Source organism: Notechis scutatus, chromosome 11 (assembly GCF_049901735.1).
Source record: "Notechis scutatus isolate UNSWTSFEM ecotype Mainland chromosome 11, rNotScu1.2, whole genome shotgun sequence".
NCBI classification, from domain to species: Eukaryota; Metazoa; Chordata; class Lepidosauria; order Squamata; family Elapidae; genus Notechis; species Notechis scutatus.
In genome coordinates, this window is record NC_142019.1 from 3058104 (window position 1) to 3083263 (window position 25160).

The 25160-nt window shown below is 47.1% G+C and overlaps 1 long non-coding RNA gene across 1 annotated transcript in view; it reads left to right on the plus strand.

Moving 5' to 3' along the window:
* The window catches only part of LOC113425338 (uncharacterized), a 370548-nt gene that overhangs the window by 93416 nt on the left and 251972 nt on the right, over positions 1 to 25160 (plus strand). The gene's annotated exons all lie outside the window — the stretch shown is intronic.

A 25160-nucleotide genomic window follows, 5' to 3' on the forward strand; every position in this document is an offset into this window, starting at 1 on the left:
CAGTGGTCTTTATAGTCCAACCCGTTGCTCAAGCAGGAGACCCTGTAGCCGTGATGGTGAACCTATGGCACGCGTGCCACAAGTAGCACGCAGAGCCATTTGCGCCGGCAAACTTATCTCACTGCGCTGGTTGTTTTTTTTTTTTTTGTTGTTGGTTTGAGGCCTTTTTTGGCCTCCCCGAGGCTTGGAAAAAGCCTCTGCAAGGCTTTTCAGGATGAATTATAGGCCTGTTTCGTCACTTCCGGTATTACGGGAAGTGATGAAATGGGCCTATAATTTGTCCTGAAAGCCTTGCAGAGGCTTTTTCCAGCCTCGGGAGGCCAAAAAGGCCTCAAACCAACTGAAAAATCAGCCGTGATGGGCAGACATTTCAGGCAAATGGCTACCCAGTCTCTTCTTTAAAACCTCCAGTGATGGCGCCCCCACAACTTCTGAAGGCAATTGTCCTCAGTTTCTCCTTAATTCCAGGTTGCTTCCCTCCTTGGTTAGTTTCCATCCGTTGTTTCTTGTCCTGCCCTCTAGTGCTTTGGCAAATAATTTGACCCTCCTCTTCTATGGGGCAGCGCCTCAAATACTGGATTTCTGCTATCATGTCCCCGCTTTGCCTTGCTTTATTTTTTTTTGCAAGGTTTCTAATCCTCCTGCAAAAATTAGCCAGTTTGCTCGCATTTGTCATGCGATGCCAGCAGGTGGCAGTGCTAGTCTGGGGGATTAAGACCTCCCCCCTCAACCTTCTCCTTCCCCTTCCCTTTCTCTCCCCCTTTGGAGGGAAAATTTCCGAGTTCCTAGGGTGCCAGAAGGAGTAGAGTAATTACTATGCACTGCTATTCTTTTTAACAATCGCTGTCACTTTGCTTGGCAGTGCAAATTGTTACCTTTTGCGGGAGCCTTTGTTCCGAGAAAAGAGCAGGGTGGGGGGGGCTTCAACAAACACACACACACACACACACACAGGGGTGGGAGAGAGAGAAAGAGAGGCTTTGCATTACACGTTTTGCAGGTTGAGAGCTGCAGAAAGGGAATTACAGCGCAGGGCTGAACAAGTTCTCTGCAAGAGTTCACTCCGTAAACATTTTAACACCGGTTAAAATTCCTTTATCACACGAGCCTTGAAATGGCCAAGAGAGACACAGAGAGAATGAAAAGAGTTGCCAGTCAGGGAAGTTTTTATTTCTATCCCTTGCAAATCCGATATTCTTTTCCCCTATTTTTGGCTACAAACATACTGGCAGACTCATCCCCACCTGTGCCCAGTGGATGTTAGCTTTACAAAACAATACGAAGAGAGCCTGTTGCTTCCTTCCTTTTTAAACAGTCTATCTTTTTAAAATATACAGAGATAGTTCCAAAAAAAGGAACGAAGCAACAGGCTCTCTTCGTATTGTTTTGTAAAGCTTCGTATTGTTTTGTTTGTATGTATGTATGTATGTATGCAGGGGTGGGATTCAAATTTTTTAACAACCAGTTCTGTGGGCGTGGCTTAGGTGGTGGGCGTGGCTTGGTGGGCGTGTGACTGGCTGGGTGTGGCCAACTCACTCACATCGAGGCACGCATCTTGCCTGGCCTCATGACTGTGGGGATGCTGCAACAGTCGTAAGTGTGAAAAATGGTCATGTCACTTTTTTCAGGGCCATTGTAACTTTGAACGGTCACTCCACACAAGCAAAGTACCAGCAAAGGAGGGGGAAAAAAAACTCCAGAGAAGTTCCTGAGACAGGAAGTCTAGTCCTGCCAAGAATGGAATAAGGGTTAACGGAGAGGCAGTTTCTGTAAGCAACACCAGAATGTTTCCTTCCTGCCTTCCTTACAGGATTAGGCCAGTAAAAATTTCTTCTAACAACCGGTTCTCAGAACTGCTTAGAATATTAACAACCAGTTCTAGAGAATAGGTGCGAACTGGTAGAATCCCACCCCTGGATGGATGGATGGATGTATGTTTGTATATTAATCAAAGTCATCTTCCCGCTGAGAAAATAGAACACTTTTGTTCCACTCCCTAGAGACCTTTGTTTTCGGCATCTCTCCTGGGGTGGGAGGAATTGGATGCCAGGTGGGCTTCAAACCTTGCAGGACATAGGTGCCAAGCCTCTCTTGGTTGGGCATGATCTCATCCTTGCAAGATAGTGGTTGCTGACTCCCCAAGAGCAGGGAATGGGAGAAGGAAAGCTGAAGTTGGTCTCCTAGCAACTGTTTGCCCATTGGAGTAGCAGGGTCTCTCCTGGTTGCTATGACGGTTGCCGGGATACAGCTATTGCTCAGCTGGGGTGAGTTGTCAGGAAAGAGGAGCCTAGAGGAGGAGGAGGAGGGGGCTGGACAGGTTAGGCCAGGAGCCCATCAGACCTTCTGAGGCAACCGAGGCCATTTGGAGTGGCTGTTTTCAGATACACCAAGGAACCTCCAAGCAAGCTGGTTTGGAAACACCGGCACAATTCACACATGCAATCAAACCAGGGTGTTGGCTAGTCCAGGGGTCGCCAACCTTTTGGACCTAGGGACCACCAAACTCATAATTTTAATTCACATTCCACTAATGTGAATTTTGACTGAGGGTGGCTTGCTGGCGTTGGTGAGAAAGTCAGTCCCGTATTCCAGAGCTGCAGTAGTCACAAGATTGGCCCTTTGGTCATTCCAGAGCTGCCAGTCCTGTGCTTTTTCTGCAGAGACCCTGGGAAAATCCCCCAAAAAGTCTGCAGGAAAATTCCCCACCCCATTTTCCTACTGATCAATCGTTCTTTATTTGGGATCGCAGGATACCGTCTCCAGCTCTGTTCTCAGAGGGAGGGAGAGAGAGAGAGACTTTTGGCTTCATGCAAGGAAAGCAGCAGAAGCTGCAGAAGTCTTTCTCTCCCCCAAAGTCTGCCAGAAATAAGACTTTGCCAGCTCAGCCTCTTGGAGCAGGAGGCCTTGCAGGGCCCCAAAGACTCATTTCTGGCAGAGTTTGGGGGAGAGAAAGAAAGACTTTGGCTGCTTTCCTTGCATGCAGCCAAAAGCAGAAGAAGAAAGAAGCAGCCCAGTGGCCAGGCCAGGCACGTGGGGTGAGTGGGGCAAGTTCTTCCCCTCCGCCCTTTCCCCCTCCCCTCACTACCTTGTGTGGTTCGCAATGCAAGCGACACAAGCCTTGTGTTCCCACAGGCCATGTGGGCGGCGCAGCCTTGTGTTCCCATGCAGCCTGGATTAATTGCTTTGGGGGTGACATTTCTCTGCTGACCACCAACATTTTCTCATGGACCATCAGTGGTACCCAGCCCACTGGTTGGCGACCACTGGGCTAGTCCCACAACAGATGAATGAATTGCCAGATCCATAAACTAAAGCCAACTTGGAAGGTCAAAGCAGTGTAATGACACATTGATCATTCTTCAACCAAGATTGTTAGCCAGATCTAGCCGGAATGCGCCATCATGGTTTTTCCCCTTCGTGTGATGGACCAACGTAGCTTAGTTGCGATGTGTAAACCACCTATGATGGCTTGGTGTACTGCAAGCATTCAATTGCTGTAGCACTACTAATTTTTAACTAATATTTCTGTGATGTCTTATTATTCACTCTAGCATTAGGCTAATTCTCATGATTTATTTCGATAGGAAGCTGTGAGGCCCATCAAGGAGAACTCTTAATTTTATCTTGTGTCCTCCCTCCTCCAACATCACCTCTCTGTAAATCTTTCTGCTTTGACCATTTCAAGACTCTTCTATTGATGAGCACCTGTCTACCGCTGCGGACAAGAGACATCTAATGTATTGATGGGTCAATCAATCCATCATGCTATTTTTCTAGCTATATCAGCAGTTGGGTTGTTCAGATAGGACGATATTTTTTTCCCGTCTTTGAAGAACTGTTAACATAGCAGGCGAAACCTTGGCATTGGTCTTCGCAATTCCAAACTGAGAGCATAGAACCCACCACGGAGGGAAGCAAGCTATTCCATTGATTAATGGTTCTCGCTTCTCAGAAATTTTTTTCCCATAAAGCAGAATATATGTATGTATCTCAAGGTTGGAATGTGAGCTTGGTTTGTTTCCTTGCAGACATTTCTTTATCCAAGATAGTAAGACCATCAGCAGTGATGTCACCCAGTATTGATAATGGGACATCTGCAAGAAAACAACCAAACTCAGATAAAATTTCTCCTTAGTGTGACTGCACTCTTTATAGCAATCTTTAAAACATTTTGCAAGCTTCGAAAGACCTAAAGGTTCCGACTGGAGACAGATCTTGGAGACAATCCATATAGTCACTGAGAATTGACACCTTGGCTGCCTTAAAAACCATCTCAACAACGTCAGCCTTGGAAAGACTCTAAATCAGGATTTCTCACTCTCCGTAACTTTAAGAAGTGCAAACTTCAACTCCCAGAATTCCCCAGCCGGCATGTTAGCTGGGACATTCTGGGAGTTGAAGTCCCCGCCTCTTAAAGAAACACAGCTCTAAACAAAACTGTTTGGAAGGGCTTGCTACATTCCTGCCAAGAGAAAGACTTTAGGATGCCAAGTTGATTTAGGATTTTAAACTTTCTGCTGCTGGTTCTCTTCTTTAGGGGATGGGGAAATTCTTCTACCTCGGTGGGCAGCTCCCCATAAAGGTGTTTCTTTGGCAAGACAGCGGGTGCAGGAATACCAATAGATAAATAATAACACCCCCCCCCCCCGGCCTCTTCCCGCTGCAGAGATCAAAAGAACAGTGAGTTTTTAATGAAGCTAGCTTGGAGAAAGAGAGGCAATAGGAGGTGCGGAGCGGAAATCCAGGATCAATACTTGCAATCCAATTCATTAGCTGGCTTTTAAAAGACACGGTCGACCTGTCAATAGCCCTGTATTCATCCAAAGCCCATTAGCTCCTCACGGATAACCGTTTTCCCGGGTTGACAGGCAGAGATTGGATTGGCAAGGGGCTTTCTTTTCTTCTTTTTTTCTTTTTTAAAAACTTTTTGAAAAGGGCACTGGGCCACCATGATGGACGTTCGAGGCCAGGGAGAAATTGTCGTCCTCGCAAAAATCTTCGGGGCAACTGGAGGAATTCCCCTCCTTCAAGCACCTGATCGGTCCAAAATTGAACTATTCCTCTAGAAGAGGAAATATTTGTAGCCTCAGGGTTGGACTGTGGGCTCCTCGATGCTCTCATGAGCTCGGTTGTTTTCCTGCAGACGTTTCATGATCCAACTAGGCAATGTCATCAGTGCTAGAAAGGAGTGGGGTTTGCAGAGTGGAGGAGAAGGAGATGGGAGGAAGAGGAGGAAGAAGAGGAGAAGGACTCTGGGGTCCTTGAGGGTCTCTGAGCTCAATTGCTTTCTTGCAGATGTTTCATGACCCAAACTAAGTAACATCATCAGTGCTAGAAGGGAGTGGGGTTTGTGAAGAGGAGGAGAGGAGGAAGAGGAGAGGAGGAGGACTGTGGGATTCTTGGTGCTCTCTGAGCTTGGTGGTTTTCTTGACCCAAACTAGGTAACATCATCAGTGCTAGAAAGGAAAGAGGTTTGTGGAGAGGAGGAGGAGGAGGAGGAGGAGGAGGAGAGGAGGAGGAAGAGGAGAGGAGGAGGAGAGAGGAGAGGAGGAGGAAGAGGAGAAGAGAAAGGAGAGGAGGAGGAAGAGGAGAAGAGGAGGTAGAGGAGAGGAGGAGGAGGAGAAGAGAGAGAGGAGGAGGAGAGAAGAGAAAGGAGAGGAGGAAGAGGAGAGGAGGAGGAAGAGGAGAAGAGGAGGAGGAAGAGGAGAAGAGAGGAGGAGGAAGAGGAGAAGAGAGGAGGAGGAAGAGGAGAGGAGGAGGAAGAGGAGAGGAGGAGGAAGAGAAGAGGAGGAGGAAGAGGAGAGGAGGTGGAAGAGGAGAAAAGGAAGAGGAGGAGGAAGAGGAAGAACAGGAGAGGAGGAGGAAGAGGAGAGGAGGAGCAGAAGCAGGAGGACGATGACTGTGGGGTCCGTGGTGCTTTTGGAGCTTAGTGGTTTTCTTGCAGATATTTCATGACCCAACTAGGGAACAAAGTCTTGGCACTGATGATGTTCCCTACTCAGTTAATGCAACATCTCCAAGAAAACCACCAAGCTCAGAGAGCACCGAAGACCCCACAGTTCCGTCCTGATCTACCATCGAGCTAAAAGACAGGCGCCCGTTTGCATTTTAGGGGGCGCCTTGTGAAGGCAGGAGAAGAACAGCCTTCCTGGCTCGTGGCCCTCCAAGATGTGTTGGCACAAAGATTGCCCAACAGAGCCCAGGAGGGTCTGAGAAATGTATCGGCGTGTCCTTCTCCTCTGCAGATGGGCGATTCCGCAGCCCTCCCCCCCCCCGGTAGTCCTGCCCATCCCATCCCATCCCCTCTCCGCCAGCCTAGAGGAGCCAAGAGGATGATAAAAACGATCATCCTTTCAGTCCCTTTATCCAAATCCAAGCATCTTGTTCTGCTGATTGACACCCGATTGTCAGCCAACTGGCTCCCGTTGGTGCGCTTCGCAGCCATGCCGATTCCCCGGCTCACGAGGCTTGCTATTAACGGCGCTATTGATTTGGCCGCAGTTCAGGCCTAATTGAAAACTCATCGGGAAAGGGGAGGGCCAAATGTCTCCCTTCGTCTACCTCAAAACCAAGTTTGAAACGGGGCAACGGGCAAGCTTGAACTACCCAGTGGTTGTATCGAGCAGCTTAGAGCAGGGGGTCTCAAACTCAATTTCATTAAGGGCCGCATCAGGGTTGTGTTAACCTCAAGGGGGCCCAGTTGTGTGTCCTCAGGGGACCCGGGATGGGTATAAGCCAACTCGATGTCGCTTGTCAAGGTTCTGTTTTCGGCCACGATGGCCTCCTGCAGCCCTCGGCCAGCGAAAAACGGAGCTCGAGGGGGCTGTGCTCAGGGGCGGGATTAAAAATTTTTTAACAACTGGTACTGTGGGTGTGGCTAGGTGGGCATGGCCATGTGACTGGGTGGGCGTAGCTTCTTTTTTTGCAGCACCCCCCTCCCCAGGTTTACTTGCCTCCTGGGCCTCAGGGAAGCTCCCTGGGGGGCGTTTTTGCTCCCAGGAAGGCAAGAAAGGGAGCATAGGAGGGGCACGCAGCACTCCCCATGCCCCTCCGTACACCCCCTCCCCTTTTTTTGCTCCTGGGCCTCAGGGAAGCCGTCTGGGTGAAGCAGTAAGACAGCGAGAGGGATCCCGGCACAGCTGATCGTTGGAACAGCTGATTGTTGGGAAAGGGGGGGAAAAAAAAGAAATACCTTAAGGTGTGACTGGGTGTGAAGTTGTGAAGGTGTGAAATACCTTAAGATGTGAGAACGCAGTCAGCGGTGTTGTGCATGTGCAATAAGGACTGACAGGGCGAGGAGGGGAGAGGCAGGCGGAGAGGGGTGGGGCCAGCCAGGGGAACGATTGGCCGGTTCTCCGAACTGCAGAATCATAACAACCGGTTCTATTGAACCGGTTCGAACTGAGAGAATCTCACCCCTGGCAGTGTTCAGGGGGGGCTCAATTTTCGCTGGCAGAGAGCTGCAGGCGGCTGTTGCAGCTGAAAACAATGCCCGAGTGGGCTGTATGCAGCCTTTCCAGGCCCCATTTTCACTGGCAGTGGCACCGCGGGCTGGTTCTTCACTTTTTCAAGCTCCGCCCCACCCCCCCGGCCAGATCTAAGCAGGGGTGGGATTCTACCGGTTCTGTCCACCTCTGTAGAACCGGTAGTTCTGAAGAGCAGCAGACAGAGAGCATACATCGAACCGGTTCTATGTCTGCTGCTGTTTTGGCCCACTCACCCGCCCGGGCTCTTACCTGACCTTTATTTCCTGTTTTTTTCAACCGCAGCTGCTTTGCGCGACACAGCTGCGGTTGAAAAAGCAGGAAAAAAAGGGCTTTTCCAACCGCTGCGTCCTTGCACAGAGCGCTCAGCAGTCCCGGCAGTTCAGCAGGTCATAAATTGCACTCACGCGACTCGCGCATGCGCGCATGACGCAGAGCGACAGAACCAGTAGTTATACCAGTCGGATCCCATCCCTGGATCTAAGCACCTAAGGGCCTTGAGTTTGACACTCCTGGCTTAGAGGAACAGGGGCAGGCAGTGACTTAGGGCAGGTCACAAAGCTTTCGTTTTACCCTGGGGTTTTTTTAAAATTGAATTGAATTGGATACTTTATTTGGCCAAGTGTGATTAGACACACAAGGAATTTGTCTCCAGAATTACAGAGTTGGAAGGGACCTCGGAGGTCTTCTAGTCTAACCCCTGCCCTTGCCAGGAGATCTTATGTCATTTCATCCTCCAGCCTATTCTCGAAAACCTCCAGTGATGGAGCACCCACAACTTCTGGAAACAAGCCATTCCATCGATTAATTGCTCTCACCATCAGGAAATTTCTCCTTCGTTCTAGGTTAGGTCTAGGTTTTGAATGACCTTCCATCCCTTACTTCTTCTCCTGGCCTCAGAATGTGTTCTGACCAAGGTTTCCTGAGACCATCATTAAGCACATGCTTAGTTAAAACAACTCTTTTTTTATTTCAGTGCAGGGAATTATGTTCATTGTCAGCCTGTAATGAGTCCCAAATAGTCCCTCAAGATAAGCACCCACCTTTCTCTCCTTTGAATTGCTGCCAACAGCCAAATGAACTCTAAAAAAAAACCAACTGAAGTACAAAGTCCACACAGAGCTTCAAGGTTGAATCCGAATAGAGTGAACGACTTTGCTTCCTGCAAAGGTTTCTCTACCTTTGCCTGTCCTTTATACCTTATGGGAGGGGCAATCACCTCCCAGCCTTATTCCTGAGTCACCCCTTTTATCACAACTGCTCTCGCCTTCTAGCAGCTCTGCACAGATGCGCATTGGGAACAGGCTCCCCTTGTTCCTCTGCCTCGCTGCTGCCAGACTCCAGAGTCAGCACTTCACTCCCAGATGGTCCTGGCCCCATCTCTGCAATGGATGCAGGACCCTCGTCCAAGTCCTCTCCAGACTCCTGGACTGGTCCCTGTTCTTCCCCACTATCCGATTTCACTGCCGTCTGCACAGGCTGCCGGCGAACCACAACAGAATGGGGAATTCTGAGAGCTGAAATCCACACCACGTTGGCAAGGTTGAGAAGCAGAGTCTTCAAACTGCTTCTCTGCCCTGCAACAGGCCTTGCGCGAAGGGGCCAACAGCTGGCTGCTGGTGACATGGGAGGAACCACAATTCTCCCCAATCTTTGATCCGTGAAACATTTGGCAACCCTTCCTGGGTCTCCATTGCAGCCCAGGAACAAAGCCGTAGCCAGGAAAGGACCAGCCAACGTCGAAATGCAAATTGCTTCTTCTCAGTTTGTATCCTATTTTTTTAAAAAAAAAACAACCACCACCACCACCTCCACAAGCAAGCAGCCTTTTTACAAAATCATTCAAAATCTATGTTCTGCCAAGATCCGACTCAAGAACGAGAAGCCGCGTTTAGAATTGGCAGATGTCTCACAGAGATAAGTTCCCCCCTCCCAGTGCACGACTCACCGAAAGAAAATTAATCCTAGTTTAAAAAAAAATGTGATGTTCCCTCCCCCCCACTTCACATCTAAGGGCGTTTATCCAGTCCTCTTGAGTTAATAACAAGATGAAAACAATGCTATAATAATAATAATAATGCCCGAATTACTTAAATTTGAAACACAGCAACAGGCTCTGCTATTCTATCACAGGGTTGTCTAAAAAAAAACCAATTCCCTTTGTATTTAGCTCCGTGGTTGAGCTAAGCAACCATGACTGGGGTGGTTTTATTTATTTATTTTCCCTCTTTGCAAAGGCAATGCGAGACCCCCTTGTTACTAAGGCCCACATCCGAGGGCCTCTATTTTTTTTTTTTTTTTTGTGCGTTGGCAACTGTTCTGCAGAGGGGGCATCTTCGAGATTGTAAGGAAGGGAAAAGGGGGAAACCTGATTGGGCAAGTTACCGATGGGAACAATGATTGGTCAGGCACAAACCCTGATTGGTCTGGTTACCGACGGGAGCGTGATTGGCTGGGTTACTGATGGGAACCTCAGTTGGCCAGGTTACAGAGGGAAACAGTGGATTGGCCATTTCCCATGAACAAATCGCATCATAGTAACTCAGGTAGGATGGCAGAATGAGCAATGTAGCATGGGGAGGGGGTGTAGAAGTTATTCCCTCCCTCCCCCCCGTCTTGCCATCGGTGTCCTAACACATTCAGAAGTGGCTACCTGAAGAGGTCTCTCAAGTGGGTAGGTCTGCCTTCATTATGTTTTCTCCATTCCCCGGCATCGTCATTTCTACGATTAGCAAGAGCATCGCCGCAACTTCACCCATTCTGCGAAGCTGCAGGGCAACCTACCTTCCTGAATAAATAAGCCAATAAACCATCCATTCCCATGGACAGACATTTAAGCAGGGGCAGAGGGCTGAATTCACCCACCCCCTCAAGGATTGACAGGTCTAGCAAAGCATATCTGACACAGAATCTTCACAAGGTGAATTTCCTCTGCGTTTGATGGTTTCTCTGAAGAACAACCACGAAGCTCAGAAGAAGACGCCGGGGTGTAACTTCTTCCATGCTCGGGCTGGGGGCTTAGAGTGACACACACACCCCTTCTATTTCATACAGGATAGTTCTTTATTGGAAGGGGTCCACACGTCAGGTTAAAAATACAAGCATCCTGAGATGTTGGGTTTTGGATCTGCCACCCAGAGAGCAGGTCTGACTTGAAGATCATAGAAATTCCCCTCTTCCCCACACCTGTGTGATGAATTGTCTTTCTCTAACCCCCAACATTACTCCTAGATGTGCATCTTAATCGTGATGGCTACGTGATCTTCTTTGAGCTAAAGGCAACTTGTTTCAGAGGTGCTTTTTCCTTCAAAAGGCAACTGGACTGTTGCTGTGTGATGACCCGGGGCATGGCACAAAAGCCACAAAGTCACAAAAGTAGGTGAAGTCCCTTTAATTCCCCCAACTTGGCCCCCAATGTCCAGTTATCATCTGCTGGAGAAAAAACTCTCCCAAGAACAATTTTTAAAGGGAAGAAATTCAGTCCGAACCCAAAGTACATCTAAATTATAAATAAAACCAACACAAACCACGCTGCAGCAATTAACGAGACAGAGCAGGATAAGGAATTTCAGAACTCAAAAGATAACGAAACACACACAGTTGGGAGGACGCCAGAACCCAGATAAGACTTGACAAACAAAGATAATTCACGCTTTGCTTCCAGCAAGGTGCTCTGTGCAAACATCCTTTTTAAATCCTGTTTTCCCAGCTAATGAAGGGAATCAGGGCCCTTTTCTTCCCCATAAACCATGTAATTCACATTGCTCCCTTCTCCGTTCTTCCCCGCATGCCCTAGGATGAAGAGGTGGGCCTGGGTCTTCCTCTGAATGCCCAGCCAGACTGTGCTCTTCCCCAGTTTTGTCCACAGCCACCGGAGCCACACTCCCACTCTCCGTCAGCTGCTTGGCCTCCCCCTCAGAATCAGATTCCAACAGGGGCATGACATGTTTGGTGGAATAAGACACCATCAATCTCCAATCTGCAACACAGCCCTTGCCGCTTCTGAGAAGATTCCATAATCCGCAACCAATTGCACCCTGATTCAGAAAACCCTGAGGGCACAGATAAACTCCCAAGTGGCCTCAAGAGCTCTCAGGGAGAATACTAACGACCAGATGACTGCAAAAAAAAAAATACAGTCCTTCCACCCACCCATCCATCCTGTCAAAACTTATCTTTCCATCCCACCAGTATCCAGTCTCAACTGTCAGTACCTTTCTTTCCTGCATCCACCGTAAGAACTGATGAAGCTTCTTGGATGAGAAGCGAAATGTTTTCTTCTACCTCCTCAAGGGGGGGGGAACAGTCCAGTTGCCTTTTTGAAGGAAAAAAAGCACCTTTGAGACAACTCTGACCCAGAGGACTGAGAATCTCCACAGACACCTGAAGGCACCTTGCATCTCTCTTGATCAGTTCCTCAGGAGATGCAACCTAACGGAATAAGGGGAAACCACTAGGGGTGGGATTCTACCAGTTTGGACTGGTTCTATAGACCTGGTTGTTATGATTCTGCACAGTTTGGAGAACCGGCAAATCGTGCCCCTGGCTGGCTCCGCCCCTCTCTGCCCGCCCCTCCACGCCCAGTCAGTCCTTATCATTGCTGACTGCACTCTCCCTGCCTAGTCACTCCTTAAGGCAGGGTGTCCAACTGTAACGTAAGCCTGGAGGACTTCAACTCCTAGATTTCCCTTTGCTGGCTGGGGAATTCTGGGAGTTGAAGTCCTCCAGGCTTAACGTTACCAAGGTTGGACACCCCTGCCTTAAGGTATTTCTTTCTTTTTTTTCTTCCCAATGATCAGCTGTTCCAATGATCAGCTGTGCCGGGAACCCTCTCGCTGTCTTACTGCTTCGCCCAGGAGATTTCCCTGAGGCCCAGAAGGGGAAAAAAATGGGGCGCGGGGTGGGTGGGTGGTGCTGCACAAAAAAAGCCATACCCACCCAGTCACATGGCCACGCCCACCTAGCCACGCCCACCTAGCCATGCCCACAGAACCGGTAGTAAAAAATATTTGCATCCTACCCCTGGAAACCACAGATCTGGTGAAAGCTAGTATGTGTACAGCTGGGGTTAAAACCCCAAACACTTTTTTCCCCCCCATCATTTTGGAAATGTTGATGCTGTCCTCCTTTTATCCCTCTCTTTTTTGTTTTTTTTAAAAGGGTTTATTTTAACTTTTAAAAAAAATGGGCAGCGGCCGAGCAGAGTGAAAACCCACGGCGAGGTGAAGGCCTGGATCGTGCAACCTCGGGCTTCAGTAAATAAATGGAAACTATAGGCACATTTCTCTCTCTCTCTCTCTCTCTCTCTCTCTCTCTCTCTCTCTCTCTCTCTCTCTTTCTCTCTCTTCTCCTCTTCCTGCTGGAACTGAAATGAAATGGCCAGCCTCCTTCCTCTCAGCTGGACAACCTGGCTTTTCTCAGGATCCAAGGCAACCAATTGTCTTCCATATCAAGTGTGCTTAAAAGCCAGGGCTTGCAACAAAGAGCTGTTAAGTGGACGGGATGCAGAAATGCGGAAAAACTGGCTCCTTCTTACTCTTCCCTTTGACCCAGGGCCTCTGCCCTGCCTCTTTGAAGAACTCTGCATGGCCATCAACCTAACAAGGGCAAATTTTCCTGCTGCTGACCTTTTAAGGCTGCAGTAATTTATCTAAGTTTACCCATAGTGACATGTGATCCCTGCTGGGGATTTAATTATTAACCCAGATCGTGCCAATAAAGCTGCAGGATAGCAATTACTTGGTGGTATTTATGACCAGGTAGAAGTGCTTCTCATCTCTCTCTCTCTCTGGCCTTTTTCTTTGCCTTCTTTTATCCTCCCCGCTTTGTCCAGAGTCCTGCTTCCGTCATCTTTATTTATTTATTTGGAGCCCGCCTTCATTATTTTTACAAACAAGTTAAGGGGGTAAAGATAGCAGATACTTTTTCCTGCTCCTATTTTCCCTCCTCCCCCATGGCAACGTTGGGAGGTGTATTGGGCTGAGAGAGAGAGAGAGAGACTGGGCCAAAGTCACCTAGCTGGCTTTGTGCCTAGGGTGGAACTAGAATTCACCGTCTCCTGGTGATTGGCCCAAAGGCACCTAACTGACTTTCTAAGGTGGGACTAACTAAGGCGGGACTAGAACATGGTCTCCTGGTGACTGGCCCAAAATCACCCAGTTGGCTTTCATGACTGAGGTAGACCTAGAACTCACCATCTCCCACTGATTGGCTCAGTCACCTAGCTAACTTTCGTGGCTAAGGTGGGACTAGAACTCACCATCTCCTAGTGATTGGCCCAAAGACACCTAGCTAACTTTCATGGCTAAGGTGGGACTAGAACTCACCATCTCCTAGTAATTGGCTCAAAGTCACCTAGCTAACTTTCGTGGCTAAGGTGGGACTAGAACTCACCATCTCCTAGTGATTGGCCCAAAGACACCTAGCTAACTTTCATGGCTAAGGTGGGACTAGAACTCACCATCTCCTAGTGATTGGCCCAAAGACACCTAGCTAACTTTCATGGCTAAGGTGGGACTAGAACTCACCATCTCCTAGTGATTGGCCCAAAGACACCTAGCTAACGTTCATGGCTAAGGTGGGACTAGAACTCACCATCTCCTAGTAATTGGCTCAAAGTCACCTAGCTAACTTTCATGGCTAAGGTGGGACTAGAACTCACCATCTCCTAGTGATTGGCCCAAAGACACCTAGCTAACGTTCATGGCTAAGGTGGGACTAGAACTCACCATCTCCTAGTAATTGGCTCAAAGTCACCTAGCTAACTTTCATGGCTAAGGTGGGACTAGAACTCACCATCTCCTAGTGATTGGCCCAAAGACACCTAGCTAACGTTCATGGCTAAGGTGGGACTAGAACTCACCATCTCCTAGTGATTGGCCCAAAGACACCTAGCTGGCTTTCATGGCTAAGGTGGGACTAGAACTCACCATCTCCTAGTGATTGGCCCAAAGACACCTAGCTAACTTTCATGGCTAAGGTGGGACTAGAACTCACCATCTCCTAGTGATTGGCCCAAAGACACCTAACTAGCTTTCATGGCTAAGGTGGGACTAGAACTCACAGTCTAGCTTGGTGCCTAGCTTGGTTTCTAGCTTGGTGCCTTTACCACTTGACCAAACTGGCTCCATTTGTCTCACCTCCATGGCCAAATGGAGATTGTGAAGGCAGTTGTAGATCCACAGGCTAACAAAAGCTAGGAGCTTGGAGCAACCCAGCACCAGCACCCAGTTTTTTTTCAAGAGGTGTCACAAAACCAGAAAACTAGTCAGCTGGAGCTGTTATTGTGTTTTTAACACCATTTTTACCATCAGAAAGGGCTGGTCCTCTCCTTGATCAAAAGTTCTTCAAAGGTGTAGCTATTTTTATTCAGGCTCATAAGAACATAGACATGAATTGGATTTTGTTAACGTAGGACTCTGGTTTGCATTTCTGGTTGCTTATTGCTTTGGTAATTTTGCTGTAGCATCTAATTTATTCAGGAAGGCAAAGTGGAGTTAGAAGCTTGATAGATACTAGAGATAAATGTCTCTGAAGTCCAAAAAGCAGTCAGATTGTAACCGTGGATGCATTCACACATGGTGCTTAGCTAAAATTAAATATATTTTTGGGCTTAGTGGGAAATGTGAACCTAGCCACTGTGACTTAACAAACTATGGTTAACAAACCATGGCTTCCCTTATAATGTGCCAAGCCAAAGCCAAAGCCAAAGCCTTGTGATGTATTTTCTCCATGTATTTAATAGAACGGTGCAATTTATTCATTTTATTGGGTTATTTATATTTTGCCCTTCCTGAAATTTGGCAGTCCTACCCTCTGATCCTGATGGCTTCTGGAACTGGGATTTAATGAAGGCGGTTCTTCCATTTTCTCCCGTCCCCTCCCTTTCCCTCCCCTCCCCAAAAATAGAAGGGAGGGAGGGTTAATAAAGCTGCTCCATCACAATGTATTAGTGCACAAAGAGGGGATGGAAACATCTGTGCAAAAAACCCCAATATGTTGGCTTTAATGTATTCCGCCCTAAAATATGGCTGATGTGTTTAGATTTTGGAGACATTTTGTTCAAGGGCAATTTCAAATAATCCACTCCTATGTTTGCCATCCTTTCTTTCCCTCTAAAGCATTGTTAAATCCGTCATGAATCATAACTAGGAAGTGCCTGCTTATTTGAGTCGCACTTAGTGCTGGAACCTCTGATTAACAAGGACATTTAACTTACCACTCAGTTGTATCAGGAGCTTTCTTGGCTCCGTAGGGTGCAGGGAAGTTTCTTTTTATAGCAAGGGGAAGGGGGAAAAAAACAACAACTTTCCTTTCTTCGGTTCTGAATTGGCCTCCCTAAGAAGACCTCCAAAGCTTTTCTACAGGGATAGAATTAAGATCACGTGAAGTGTGAATACCGCTTTATCATACCTTGGTAAGACCACACCTAGAGTACTGCATCCAGCTTTGGTTGCCCCAATGTAAAAAAAAAAGATGTTGAGACTCTAGAAAGAGTGCAGAGAAGAGCAACAAAGAGGATTAGGGGACTGGAGGCTAAAATATATATAAATAATGGTTGATAGAATTCAGTATGACTGGTTTAATGAAAAGAAGGACTAAAGGTGGCATGATAGCATTGTTCCAATATCTAAGAGGATGCCACAGTGTAGAGGGAGTCAAGCTATTCTCCAAAGCAGGGGGTCTCCAACCTTGGCCACTTTAAGCCTGGTGGATTTCAACTCCCAGAATTCCACAGCCAGCTTTTGGGAGTTGAAGTCCACCAGGCTTAAAGTGGCCAAGGTTGGAGACCCCTGCTCCAAAGCACCTGAGGGCAGGACAAGAAGCAACAGGGTGGAAACTAATCAAGGAGAAAAGCAACTTAGAACTAAGGAGAAATTTCCTGACAGTTAGAACAATTCATCAGTGGAACTGCTGGCCTTCAGAAGTTGCAAATGCTCCAACACTGGAAGTTTTTATGAAGAGATTGGAGAACCATTTGTCTGAAGTGGTGTAGGGTTTCCTGCCTAAGCAGGGGGTTGGACTAGAAGACCTCCAAGGTCCCTTCCAACTTATTCTGTTAAAACCCTGAGGGAACTTCTGCAGGCGCAACCCCAACACTGTGTTCATAGGTTCTGACCCAACCTGGTCTTCTCCCCTTCTCCGGTTACCAACCAGAGAAAGAAAGACCTCCCCTCATCCACCCACCCACCCCTCCTCCTCCAGCTTCTGTCTTCTCCCAAGGTCCCTGTGGGTTTATTTTTTCCAACTGGAGAACTAACAGCAGCCGACAATTGTGAAAATGCCCAGGAAACCTGTGCTTTGGTTGGTTTCTACCGAAGTTTTGAAAGAAATGTGAGGGAACTGTGATTAGACAGAAGCACGCACAGCCCTGGGACTAATCCTCACTCCCGTGTGGAAAGCTTCTGAAATGAGTGTCAATGTTTACCTCTATCGGGGAAAAAATGGGGAGCGACCAGTGGAAAACAAAACAAAACAACAACCCAACCCTCCTCGATTCCAGAAGCATTTTCTTTTCACTGGCTGTTGCATAGCAGCGTCCTTGCCCCCCCTCCCCCCCTTGCATCTCCCCGCTTCTTCCAAGTTGGTGATCTTCTGCCAATGGCATGGAGCCCCACCGTTGACTGGAGGGTTGGAAAGCAGGAAGAACAGCCAACTTCTCCGATTGCCCCATTGGGGGCTGTATTTGAAGTGAACTGAAACAACGCTTAATAAGACTTTGCCGTGATGCTTGTTTATAGCTCTTAAGAGGCCCCTGGGAAGAGAGGGAATCCATATCTTTGTAATCATGACATAAAATCCATAATGGTACGTCAGTTTTAAAGTGCCCCTTTTCTGCTCCAGCTCATGCATTTATTAATTCTCTCCCCCACCAGCCCAACCACAAATCAAGGCTACGGGGCGGAGGTGGAGGGGGGGGGGTCAGGGGCCAAAGCTCACCTCATTTTACTCCTGGCTTAAAAGAGATGGCTTGCTTCCACCGAGAGGGCAAAGGACGAAGTTGACTCCAGATCGATGCTGTTCCTGCCGAAGGTCCCTTTTCTCTCTTGTGGGAATCGGCGGAAGCGTCTGGAGGATTGCGCTCTATCCGAAGTCACCAGAGGGCGCGCACAAGCCATGGCTCTTGGCTCTTGCTTGAGAACAGACCTGGGCTCTTGGAAGAAGCAGCGTCTCTGGGCTGCCGTGGTGGCTTTGTTCGGCTCTGTTGGGGAACTCGAAGAAGGCAGGAGAACTTGGCTGCCAGAAGGTTGGTTCTCCAAGTTGCTTGAAAGGCCAATCTAAAGGGATTTTTTTTTTCCAACAGGGGAAAAAAATATGGACACGGCTGGGCATCGGTTGCTGAAGGATGATAATTGAAACAGACCTCCTGGGGAAAAAAAGAGAGAAGGCCTGACCTGGCATTGTTGTTAACCCTAATGCGGTTGGCGGGCACCTTATTGGGTAGGTCTCTAGATTCAAATGCTGCAGATGCGATATTGAGGCATTGCATTTTTCCCCCCCTTTTAACCATGTTTTGATTGCATTGGATAGATGAAGCATGCATGCTGGAGCCTCCTTCTCCAAGGAGACCCTTTCAGAAAAGTTGAACATGTGTATGAGCAATTCCCCTTTCCCCCTCTCGTGTGCTTTCAATGAACATGGTTATAGTGTGTGCATCATCTAATAATGTATTTGAGATTCCATGTTCAGTTTAACAGGGGTTTATGGTCTACTGAGCTGTGGCTCAGTAAACTAGGATTGTCTGGGTTCACTTTATTCTAAGTCATGGATTAACAAGGAATAATAGCTAATCTAAAAGGCTAAGCCAAACTAAATCATACAATGGCTTGGCATAGGGAGTGAACTATATAAGCTTGTAAACATCAGTGTGATGATGATGATGATGATGATGATGATGATGATGATGATGATGATGATGATAGAATTATACAATAACAGAGTTGGAAGGGACCTTGGAGGTCTTCTAGTCCATCCTCCTGCTTAGGCAGGAAACCCTATAGTATTTCAGACAAATGGTTATCCAATCTCTTTTTCAAAAAACTTCCAGTGTTGGAGCATTTACAACTTCTGGAGGGAAGTTGTTCCACTGATGAATTGTTCTAACTGTCAGGAAATTATGATGATGATATGGTGAAGATGAGTTACAGGAGATTGAGTTCTCTTGCCTGCCTCTGGCTGAGCCCCTCACGGCCATCTGAATCTCATTCTTGTGCGTTGTGTCTATTGTTTCTTCCTGGAGAAGAATGACTCTTGTGAAACTTATTTCTAAAATGACAATGTGGAAGTTGAGATTACACAAGTGAGCATTGTTGTAAATCAGAAAAGGGCTCACAAAAAACGTTAAACTTGGTTTTATTCCCTGCAAGTGTGTGTGTGTGTGTGTGTGTGTGTGTGTTTGCTTGATTTATGATCATTTCTCCTGTCTGGAAATGTTCAAAATATACAACAGATTTCCTGAAAGAGAGCAATCTAGAATTTAAGACAACTCTTCCATAAAAGCAGATTAGCTGCAAAACAAACTCCGATCTACCTCCGTTACCCTAATCTCAGCAAGCCATCACTGTTCTCCCCTTTTAAAGTTGAACTATTAGCTGGTTAATATTGAAGTAATAGGCTTTCATGCCCAATTATTTACATCCTGTTGATTGGCCCAAAGTCACCCCAGCCAGCTTTCCTACCTAAGGCTGGACTAGAACTCCCAGTCTCCTGGTTCCTAGGCCAGTGCCTTAAAACCACTACACCAAACTGGCTCTCTCTTTTTAAAACAACGCAGATGAAAGTTGAGAGGATGGATAGAGACAGTTACAAACGACTCAACTGAAGTCAAGGGTGGCAGTGAAGGAGTGAAGGGGGATGGTTGGTAGGAGGGAAAGCTCTGTGGTGGGGTCCCTGAAGCACTAGAACTCACTTCACCCACATCTGCTTTGTGCAACCTGCAACCTGTTCAAAATGGGCTCCTTGCTCTCCAAAGTTTGAAGAAGAACTAGGAGGATGAGATGGAGAAGGTCCAAGAAAGACTTCCAGCCAGGAGCCTTTCCTGCAGTCCAGGATAAGACTTGAGCCAACATATCTTTTACACCCAGAGGGAAAACTGCTTCCCAGCCAGGTTTTGGAAGTTCTGGAATGGAAACGGAGCAGGGAACTTGCTTGGGAGTAAATTCAAACCGGTCCAGATTCAGGGAAAGGGAGAGGAGGCAGCCGAGAAGTCAAGTAAAAGCTTTCGGCTAGCCCTGTTACAGGTGGTGGCCTGATCACTATCGGATGCTGCGGCGAGGCGGCGCCTGATTGGTTGTTGCTATGGTGACAGGCATTGCTCCTGTTGCTGTGAACAGGATCCCAGGTTTGTATCTGCTGTTTCTAGGGGGGGGTTTTGAGACAGGGAGGATGACAATTGCTCCCTTGGAGATACCAGGAAACGAATGGCTGTGCAAGAAGGAGCAAGGAGGGTGCGGGGTGTGTGGAGAGGCAACTTTTCTCTCACACAACAATTTGCAGGAACAACGCCTGTTTGCTGACTCACAGGCAGGCAGGCAACCAGTCCTAGCAGGCACACACAACTACCTTAAAGTATCTGAGTTTGTAGCTCCTCTCCGGAGCATCTGGCAACCCTTTCCCCTTCCTCTTTGCCTGGGGGTGAGCTGCTGAGGTTGAAAGGCCACTCATGCCTTTTTGGAATGGCTCCTGCCTTCCCTCTGTCCCCCTCAACTCCTTGCAGCCAGACGATGGCTCCAGGGCAGTTTGCAATCCCTAAAAATTCAAAAAAAAAAAAAAAAGTAACCAAAACCTTAAACCAAAACAGCAAGGCTTCAAAAAGAAGGAAAGCGCAGGTGAAGCCAAGAAAGCAGAAGCAGCGCTTGAGGTGGATAAATTAACTTTGGAAATGAAAGGCAAAGATGAGACAGGATACTGTAAAGTATGGGACACATTCTACCGGTGGTGGGGGGAAAAAGGAAGGACCCAGAGCCAAAAGAAAGTAGGGTTGGCAGAACGGATGAATTAGAAATAGAAAATATTGTATAAAAAACATGTACTCTATGCCATAACCTGTATGACAAACAGGATTGTCAGGACGATTACACCACATCCACTGTTTTTAATAATTGACTCAATAAAACTTTTGTAAAAGAAAAAGAAAAAGAAAAAGAAAAAGAAAAAGAAAAAGAAAAAAGAAGAAAGAAAGAAAGAAAGAAAGAAAGAAAGAAAGAAAGAAAGAAAGAAAGAAAGAAAGAAAGAAAGAAAGAAAGCAGAAGTAACAGGCAGAGAGACGGGGGAAATAATAATAACAACGATTGAGCGAGGAGGCAGCAGCCAAAAGTTTAGCAAAGAGGATGAAAAAGCTGTGTCTCTACTGGGACTTTGGTTCCCTCCTCCAATTTTTCTTTTTTTGCATATATAGAGGGAGAGATCCAGTTGAGTTTGCAAGGTTTGGAGGTTTTTGCACCTGCCGCAAGTTGGGGATCGTTTACTCTGGATGTCTCTAAGTCTAAGCGATCCCTGGGGGAATCTACTATCGCAGAGTCCTCTCCCTCAAACAAAGGAGATCGCTAGTTCCAGACTGGGAGAAATAGCCTCCCATGAGATCCTCTTAAAAGTTTGTAGCTGAAAACAGCACGGTTTTTGCTGTCCTTTGGGAATATTATTTTCTTTTATGGAAAATAAATAAATAAACTGTCTTTGACCAAGAGGACAAACCAAACGTGTTTCTCTTCATTTCCATTTGAGGGGGTCAGGCAACCCTCAAGTCCCAATCGTTCCTCTAGCGGCTCTTCAAAGTTAGAACAGCATTGACAAAAGTGACTGACCACCCGTCTTCACACATACGACCATCTCATGGAATAACAGAGTTGGAAGGGACCTTGGAGGTCATCTAGTTCAACCCCACCCCCCCACCCCGCTAGAGCAGGAGAGTCTATTCCAAATGTTAGCCTCTACCTTGGATCGAACTCACAGCCTCCTGATTGTGAGGCGAAAGTGCCATCTCTAGGCCCCCGGAGCTGCATGGTCACGTGATTAAAATTCAGGTGTTGGGAGCTGGCTAAGATGTATAAAAATCAATCCCTAAAATGTTGGAAATGTTTAATACAGAGGTTGTCATGTCCCTGGTGGAGGCTGACTCTGAGGGAGAGGAGGAACAGCTGACAGGGAGTGGAAGTGTGGCTCCGGAGGTTGTGGAGGAGGCTGGGGAAGGGCAGAGGCCGGCTGGACAGTCAGAGAAGGACCCAGACCCATCCCCTATCCATCCTAGGGCACGCAGGGACAAGCGGATAAGGGAGAGACATGGTCTACTGGGGAGGAGAAGGCCTTGATCCTCTTCATGGGCTGCAACTGTGACAACTGAATAGCAGTATGGACCCGTGTACTGGCAAACGCTGGAAACAAAGCATGGAAATATCTCTAGTTTATGGTTCCTCTCTGAGTTTGGCATCCTTCCCAGTGTGTGTTATCTGTGGATGTCCTCCAGCGTCCTCTTGCCTGGTTTGTGTTGTTTTTTCTTTCTTCTTGTAACTGTTTGTGTGGGAGTTTTTTGTCTTCTGTCAAGAATATTCAGAGCTTGGAAGCAAAGTGAAGGAATAAAAGGGGCTTCCCCTGTTTTCTGTGACTGTGTTTGTTTTGTATCCCACCCTGGGTCATCACAAGTCTTTTGATTCAGATGTTCCTTCATGTCTTTGATCCTTTCTGGGACAGAAAGCATTTGAAGTAATAAATAAAAATTTGACTTGTGCTGAAATGGATAGGCTAACACTAGAGATGAAAAATAAGGATGAATTGGAATATTACATGATTTGGAATAGATTTTACTATTGATGGGGACCGAAAGAAAGGGTTTAAGATTGAAAAGAATTGTTAAGAGGACATCTGTGATCATAGACTTAAATAATACTAAGAATGTTGGAAGATGTAAATAAGGAATAAATGTATATGTGTGTGTGTGTGTGTGTGTTGTATGTATGTATGTATGTATGTATGTATGTATGTATAAATGTATATAAGATCTATATTCTATTATATTTCACTAGATTGATGACCAAAAGTTATGTCAAAATAGTTCCACTACATTCCATGTTTTTTTTAATTGTTATGTTTAATAAAAAAATAAAAATAAAAACCAGGTGTTGGGCCACTGGTCAGTATTCACTGCAGTTGGCTCTCGACGTACGTCCTCAATTGAGACCGAAATCTCCGTTGCTAAGCGAGGCTTTTGTTAAGTGAGTGTTGCCCTATTTTACTGCCTTTCTTGCCCCAATCATTAAAGGGAATCCCTGAAGTTGCTCAGTTAGCAACTGAAGTTGAGTCTGTGAATCTGGAACCGTTTAAGTGATTCAGGCTTGGACTTCGCTTGTCGGAAGGTCGCAAAATGGGATCACACAAACCCCCAGGACGCTGCAACTGTCATAAAGATGAGTCCGTTGCCAAAAGTCTGAATTTTGGGGTCACGTGACCATGAGGAGGCTGCAACGATCATAAGTGTGACTTCGAACGGTCACTAAATGAACTGTCATAAGTCGAGGACTAGCTGTACCCATTGCAGCACTTTGGGGTAGCCCTCTGCTCGCTTCCCAGCCAGCTTCCAACAAACAATGTCACTGGAGGAAGCGGAGTTCACTTAACCACGGCAGTGGTTCACTTAACGAACTGGCAAAATATGGTAAAATCCGGTGCAACTTGCTTAACGATGGTTTGCCCCAACTGTGATTGTGAGTTGAGAACTACCTACAATCAGAGGTGGGTATTCAGCAGGTTCTGACCAGTTCTGGAGAACCGGTAGCAGAAATTTTGAGTCGTTTGGAGAACCGGCAAATCCCACCTCTGATTGGCCCCGCCAACCCCATCTATTCTCTGCCTCCCATTGAGTCCCAGCTGATTGGCTGGGTCTTCTATGGTTGCCCTGCACAAGAGAACGGAGCTGGAAAGCAGGTTCTTTTGTTGCCCTGCACAGGAGAAAGGAGCTGGAAAGCAGGTTAGTGGGATGGGGAGGGAATGGGGCAGAGGTGGGTATTCAGCAGGTTCTGACCAGTTCTGGAGAACCAGTAGCAGAAATTTTGAGTCGTTTGAAGAACCGGCAAATCCCACCTCTGACTGGCTCCGCCAACCCCATCTATTCTCTGCCTCCCATTGAGTCCCAGCTGATTGGCTGGGTCTTCTATGGTTGCCCTGCACAGGAGAACGGAGCTGGAAAGCAGGTTAGTGGGGTGGGGAGGGAATGAGGATTTTGCAGTAGCCTTCCACCAGGAGTGGGGAGGGAATGGAGGTTTTGCAGTATCCTTCCCTGGCACTGCCCCACCCAGCAAGCTGGTTCACGCCTCACACGGCGGCGGGGGGGGTGCCCCCCCCCCAGGAAAAAAGGGCCGCCCCCCCCCCCCCCCCAGAACCAGTAGTAAACATTTTTGAATCCCACAACTGCCTACAATGCAAGTGGAGTGGAGTGAAAAGGGTTGCATGAATTTAATAATTTTCCTCTTCTGTCATCTACAACCATGCAATTTTGGAGGAGCACCCAAAGGATATTCCTGGAGATAAATTCTACACCTGAGAGGACACCACCTATTTAGTTGGTCTCTCTCTCTCTCTCTCTCTCTCTCTCAGGACATAATCAGGGTCAACTCATAAAACATTCCTATGCTTGTTTTAGTTGTTGCCATAAAAAAGGGGGTAGTGAAAGTACATTCCAACTCTTATCTTTAAAAGATTGTAACTAAAATACCAGAGTTTTTGCCCATGAATATATTTAATTGGAGAACATGAATGATGACACCCAGCCTGTGAATGTGCTCAATTGGAGAATCTGATTTATGACACACCTAGGGAGGAAGGGGAGAAACGGGGTCACAGGGGATTGTAAATGACATATGCCAGAGTTGGTTTCATATAGGGCAGCACCAGTATGCCGCCTCTAATGAATCCTTTGAAGTTTTTTGAAGTTTGCCTTGAGAATCATGATTTAATTAGGGCGATTTCTGGAATCCTGACAGCCAGATTTATTTCCCAGAGAACAGAGGTGGTATTCAGCAGGTTCTGACCAGTTCTGGAGAACCAGTAGCGGTAATTTTGAGTAGTTTGGAGAGCCGGCAAATACCACTTCTGACTGGCCCCGCCCCCATCTATTCTCCGCCTCCCATTGAGTCCCAGCTGATTGGCTGGGTCTTCTTTGGTTGCCCAGCACAGGAGAACGGAGCTGGAAAGCCGGTTCGTGGGGTGAGGAGGGAATGGGATTTTGTAGTAAACGTCTCCCAGGAGTGGGGAGGGAATGGAGATTTTATAGTATCCTTCCCCTGCCATGCCCACCAAGTCACGCCCACAGAACCGGTAGTAAAAAACTTTGAACCCCACCACTGCCAGAGAAGGTAGATAAGGTCTCTTAGGATTATCTCTCTCCTTCCATTCTTCTCCTTGCTTGCATTTTTGAAAAACAATGGAAAATCTTAGCGCTTTGCAAATATTCCATGCAAAGAATCGGTTTAAAGAGGAATCATCTCTTGGGCTTAAAACTTCACGTCAAAAGGTCTCATCAGTTTGATGGACTGAAGCCGATATCTTTGAGTCAATTCAGAAGGGTTAGAAACCTCACCGGGACAATAAATGAGTGGCTGGGTTGACATGCTTTCTTCTGGATTTACTTGGAAATTCCAAACCTCTTGATGACTTAAAGCATAAATCCAAATTATTGTGGTTTTTTTA